This window comes from Rhinopithecus bieti, unplaced genomic scaffold (genome assembly GCF_001698545.2).
Source record: "Rhinopithecus bieti isolate Rb0 unplaced genomic scaffold, ASM169854v2 scaffold_52032, whole genome shotgun sequence".
NCBI classification, from domain to species: Eukaryota; Metazoa; Chordata; class Mammalia; order Primates; family Cercopithecidae; genus Rhinopithecus; species Rhinopithecus bieti.
In genome coordinates, this window is record NW_016821592.1 from 910,267 (window position 1) to 916,391 (window position 6,125).

The 6,125-nt window shown below is 39.6% G+C and overlaps 1 pseudogene across 1 annotated transcript; it reads right to left on the bottom strand.

The window, feature by feature from the left end:
* Window positions 1–4,548: 4,548 nt before the first annotated feature.
* Window positions 4,549–5,363, bottom strand: LOC108520876 (60S ribosomal protein L7 pseudogene; annotated as a pseudogene). Its single transcript, XR_001883046.1, has one exon. The product of XR_001883046.1 is annotated as a 60S ribosomal protein L7 pseudogene (transcript).
* Window positions 5,364–6,125: the final 762 nt, after the last annotated feature.

Here is a 6,125-nt window from a genome sequence, read left to right on the forward strand (position 1 = left end):
GGGGGGAGGGATTGCATTGGGAGTTATACCTGATATAAATGATGAATTGATGGGTGCTGACGAGTTGATGGGTGCAGCACACCAACATGGCACAAGTATACATATGTAACAAACCTGCACGTTATGCACATGTACCCTAGAACTTAAAGTATAATAAAAAAAAAAAGTTCTTAATTTGAATGTAGTCAAATTTATATTTTTCTTTCATAGTTTTCTGTTTTCTTTAAGAAACCTTCACTAATCTGATGTTCTAAAGATATTCTCCCATGTTGCCTTCAAAAGTTTTAAGAGTTTTGCCTTGTGTATTTAAATCTTAAATCTACTAGCATTTGATTCTTCTGCATGGTGCAAAGCAGGGATTAGTCACAGTTTTTTTCCTCCAATGTAGGTAACCAATGGCCTCGCACTATTTATTGAACAGTTCATTGTTTCCTTGTCATCTGCAGTGCCTTCTCTTCCATCCTCAAGTACCCACCCTTCTCTCTTTCTCTCTGTCTCTGTTTCTGGGTTCTCTAGTCTGTTCCACTGGACAATTTGTCTATTTCTGTGCCAGTACAGCACCGTCTTTGTTATTTCAGCTTTGGAATAAGTCTTGATATTCCTTTTCAGGAGTGCTTTATTTACTCTTGGGTCTTTGTTCCTCCATATAAGTTTCAGAATTAGGTTAGGTGCAGTGGCTTACGCCTGTAATCCCAGCACTTTGGGAGGCTCTGGTGGGAGAACTGGTTGAGCTCAAGAGCTTGAGACCACCCTGGGCAACATAGCAAGACAGACATAGACACATCATTATAAGACCATGTGTAAATATAATAAACATGAAACACTAGGGGAAGTTAGGGAAAGTATTAGAGAAGGTAACATGTATGAAGATTCTCAATGAACAAAGATTCTATATTCTGGCTTCAGGTGTAAAAATCCTGTCTGTCCCATTTTGTCAAACCCCTCAGGGTTGAAGGTAACTACCAAGGATACCCTCATTGAAACCCAAGGGAGATTCAGTGATTCCACAGTTGGATCAGTTTGCCCTGGACCTATAAATCTAAACCAGCTTGCCCATCTATTCTTTTTCTTTTGTATTCATATTTGGACATCAGCTCACAGCATCTCTTCTAGTATTCTATTCACCCACATCCAGAGTGTTTTGTAGATCTGTGTTGTCTTCCTCCGATAGACCTCATTGGAATCTGTTCAGTTTTTCATGAGGCCAATTCTACCAATTTTGCAAGCTCAGTTTTCAATAGTTTTGCTATCATGGTTTTATTCAATTCTGTACCAAATGTTTTGGGTCATACTTCAACAATGAATTAGTGCAAGTCACTGAGTGTCTGTTATGGTGCTAGACACTTCATGGTGTCTGTTTTGGTGCTAGACACTTTTAGCGAATACAGAGTCAGGGCATTTTGAGTTAGGCTGGCCTGGGTTCAAGTCTTGACTCTGCCTTATACACTGGGTGACTTTGGGTCAACCATTTAGTTTTTTAAAAAATTTTATTTTATTTCAGTAGTTTTGGGGTACAGTTTTTGGTTACATGGATAAGTTCTTTAGTGGTGATTTCTGAGATGTTGATGCACCTGTTCCCAAGCAGTGTACACTGTACTCAATATGTAGTCTTTTATCCCTCATGCCCCTCCCACCCTTCCCCCGAAATCCCCAAAGTCCATTATGTTGTTCTTATGCCTTTGCATCCTCATAACGTAACTCCCACTTATAAGTGAGAATATACTTTATTTGGTTTTCCATTCCTGAGTTACTTCACTTAGAATAATGACTTTCAGCTGCTTCCAAGTTGCTGCAAAAGGCATTATTTTGTTCCTTTGTATGGCTGAGTAGTATTCCACGTTGTATATATACCACATTTTCTTTATCCACTTGTTGGCTGATGGGCACTTAAGTTGGTGCCATATCTTTGCAATTGTGAATTGTGCTGCCATAAACACATATGTGCATGTGTCTTTTTCATATAATGACTTCTTTTCCTTTAGGTAGATATCCAGTAGTGGGATTGCTGGATTGAATGGTAGTTCTACTTTTAGTTCTTTAAGGAATCTCCATACTGTTTTCCATAGTGGTTTTAGTAGTTTACATTGCCACTAGCAGAGTAAAAGTGTTCCCTTTACACCACATTCATGCCAACACCTGTTGTTTTTTGACTTCTTAATTATGAGCATTCTTACAGGAGTAAGGTGATGTTGAATGTTTTTTCATATGTTTGTTGGCTGTTCATATATATTTTTTGAGAATTGCCTATTCGTGTTCTTTGCTCACTTTTTGATGGGATTATTTGTTTTTTTCTTGCTGATTTGTTTGAGTTCCTTGTAGATTCTGGATATCAGTCCTTTGCTGGATGCATAGTTTGTGACTATTTTCTCCCAGTCTATGGGTTGTCTGTTTAGTCTTTTGATTATGTGCTTTTTCATGTGTAACATGGGATGATAATTCTGGGTTGTAGATGATATTACATAAGGGGTCTTGCACACATACTCTTTTAATCAAAGGAAGAACAAAAAAAAGTTCCAGAAATTAGAACAGAGGAAGACATCTTGGTTCTGAGATGATTATTTTTTTCTCAAAGGAGCGTATGAAGTAGTGGAAGCTCAGACATTCACAGAGAACATGTGCTGGGAAAAAAACACATGCCAACGTAGTTCAAAGACTCACATGTTCACTCTTTTGTTGTTCAGAAAGAACTTAAGATATAATGTAAAAATAAATCAAGATAACAAAGCAGATAAAAAAGCAAGGCAAAATCAAGGATGGGACCCACAGTGAAGGGGGAAGTGGAAAGTGCACAAATGCCCCCAGGGAGGCTGCTCCCCACACTTGCTTTATGGGGCCTCACATTCGATGCTGAGCTTTCCAGTGGCCACCACCAACAGTTATAGCAACAACTATGGATACCTGCAGTGAATGCCGAATACAGAAGAATAATCAGTGGAGGGAGATTGGGGAGGGAAGGCTCCTTGATAATGATGAGATTTGAGCAACGTTTTGAAGGGTGTAAGAGCAACGTATTCCAGACAGAGGGAACCACCCAAGCAAAATACACAGGAGGAGAGTCAAGAGGTGGTCCTGGCATACAGGGATCCTTTGGGATAGTCTGGAGGAAGAGCAGATGACTGAGGCCTCTAATGCCAGACTTTAGATTTTCCTCAAAAGGAACTGTGACTCACCCTGAGGAGAAAATGACCTGATGGGAGTGGTATTTGGAGGAAATTTATCCTGGCACCACACAGCTACAATTTTCCCCTTTGCAAATTATAATTCATCACAGACATTTAGGAAAACGCTGTCACGCATGTCTCTCCTAATGTGGTCCACATCTGGCTCCACCACTGGCAAATACAGAGTATTTAGAAAATCTGTGCAGCATTAGTGCCTAATAACCTTTGCTTTAAACATAGTGAAGGAAACCACAAACTTAGAAATGGCACATATCCCTCCAGAGTAATTTAGTCCAGGTTCCCTATGTGACTTAAGAAATCCCTCATTGCAGCTGCATCTAGTAGTCTGGACAACGGCATGAGTGTTGAAATCTAGGAAGGTTAAAATTAATCTTAGAAATAAGAGTAAACTTAGTGATGCTCACTTTCAGTTTGCTTTCCTTGGATGTATAAAGTTTTGAGAGTTTAAAATGGCTTTAGACCTAAAAGCATTTTGCCTAAAATACTTACAGCACAACCAGCAGGGGTTTCTTTTCTAAAAGAAAGTTGTATTTGTGTAGGATGTGGACGTCATGATCAGTTTACATATTTGTGTTTCAAATTTAGGCTTGAATTTTGGCTGCATTGAGTTTTCCTTTGCTGTATTTTGAAGGGCTAAAGAGCTCCTTCAGTTCCTAGAAAAATGAGGTTTCATCATTCCTCAGGGTCAGAAGCTGGCAGAAGGTAGGGACACCAAGTACTGAAGGGGCTAAGCTTTTGGGGACAGGAAAATATTTGAGAGAACATGCACTTTCTCAGTTCAAGACACATCTCTCTTTTATAAGACTGTACATAATTTCTTCTTGACTTGACTTAGTTGTAATCCACGTACAGTCTATTCTGTGGAACAGCTGTTATAAGACTATGCTCCTTTTTTCCCTTGGGAAAACCATGTCCTCGCTAAACTTTTGATGGGGAAGTGGGGAAGGCAAGTCCTTATTGCACTGACTGTCATGTGTTCACTTAAATAATACAAGAGACTGTTTTTTGGGGGGGGCATTCCCAATGGACTCCTGTGAAGCAAGTTGAATTCATTGAAAGAGGTTGCAAGATGAGCAACAAATCTTACTCCTTGGTTTGTCCCTGACTCTCCTCTGGGAAGATGATTATATTTGCAAGTAGGAGAGCCACTGGAGAGAGTCCTGGCGAGAAGATCTAGATTGTGAATTCTTCTGTGCCTTGGTAAACTGTCTAAGTTGGGCCATTCATTGTGAACCTGGGTGACTTCTTTGCTCTGTAGGAAAGTGCAAGTCAAATCTAGGTGAGATAAGAGAGTATAGAGTTTTGTAGTAATTCATTTTCTTAATGAAGTTCAATCATTCACTTATTTGTTTATTTATTTTATTTATTTTTTCAATTTGAGAGCAGGTACTGTTTATTAACCAAACAGCTAAGAAAAATAATCATGGTAGACACCTTAGTTCATTCTTTTAATAAGCCTGTTGATCTGGTCCTCCCTGTTGCCAGCATCTCTACCTTCTACAAAATGGGTGGCTTTTTCTTCATTTCGCCTTGTGGAGAAGATGATTTGAAGGGCCACAGGAAGTTATTTCCTTCTTTGAAGTGTTTTCCAACAGTATAGATCTCATTAATCAGATCCTCCGTGCAGACGATGCCATATTTACCAAGAGATCGATCAATCAAAGCATTATCTGTCAAAGCAATTTGCTTCTTACTGATTTTGCCATAACCACGCTGGTAGATGTGTTCGTTTACTGACTTCAGATTTGGGTACTCCTATGCAATATATGGCTCTACAATCCTCAGCACATTAACTGAAGCCTTGTTGAGCTTCACAAAGGCTCCACTGAAGATTTGACAAAGGCGAAGAAGCTGCAACAACTTTCGGACCTTTGGGCTCATACCACTGACACCTCTGATCCTGATGACAAATGCCAATTTGGGTTCTTCAGGTACCTAGAAGTTGCCAGCTTTTCTTGCCATCCTTGCCGTTCATATTTCAGTTCTGTACATCTGCCTGTATTCCTTGCGATAGTGCTTTGCTTTTTCATAGATAAGCTTCCTCCTTGCCTTTTGAAGTATCTTTTGGGCAAACGTCTTTCAAAGGCGGTTGATCTTCAGCTCTGCAAAATTCCTTCCCTTTTTCTTAAGGGTTTCTGGCATAGCAGGAACCTTCTTCTTCTTCTCTTCTCCACCCTCCATGGTTCCAGCTGGAAAAAGAGTTCATTCACTTACTTAACAAGTATTTATTGAGATTCTTCTATGTGCTAGCTGTTGTGCTTGGTGGTAGGAATACTGAGAGCTATACTGACAAACACAATAAATCATAGCCCATAAACCATTGGTGTGACATCTGGCAGAGTAAGAGCTGTCCAAGTATGTGCCAAATGACACCCGTTCCATGAAATTATCTTGTCCCCACTGGAAAGAGAAAGACAAAGGAAGAAAGAATAAAGGAAGAAGGAAAGAAAGGAAAAGCAGGGAGAATTACTTTTTCTCAAATTTGGGAAGCACTATACTCTCTGTTTTCATTGTATCATAGAATAATAAATGCTTTGGTATGTTTTCTATAAATAATTGTGCTAGTTTTGTTTAATAGAATTCTACCTACTAATATTTTGAGAACTAGTTTTCTGTGAAACATTCTTTGAGGAAACTCAGTAGAAATTAGTGTCAAAAACTATCAGGATGGCAAAGCTGCCTTGCCATAGTTGTTGGTGGTCAAGTGTTGCTGCCACTGAGTGAAATCCACCATGGAGCCACTAAGCCTGTCCTCTGTGACTGCCAAACACACTTCATGCAGTGCAGGGGCTCCCTGCTGTACACCTTCCCTGTGAGAAATGGCTCGTCCTGGCTACTCACTCACCTGTTCCAGTTCATTTACTTTCGTAATCCTGGCTTCAAATTTACTTCACCTGGTAGCATTTTCTGAAGCGACATCATTAAAATAAAGGAACACTTTAT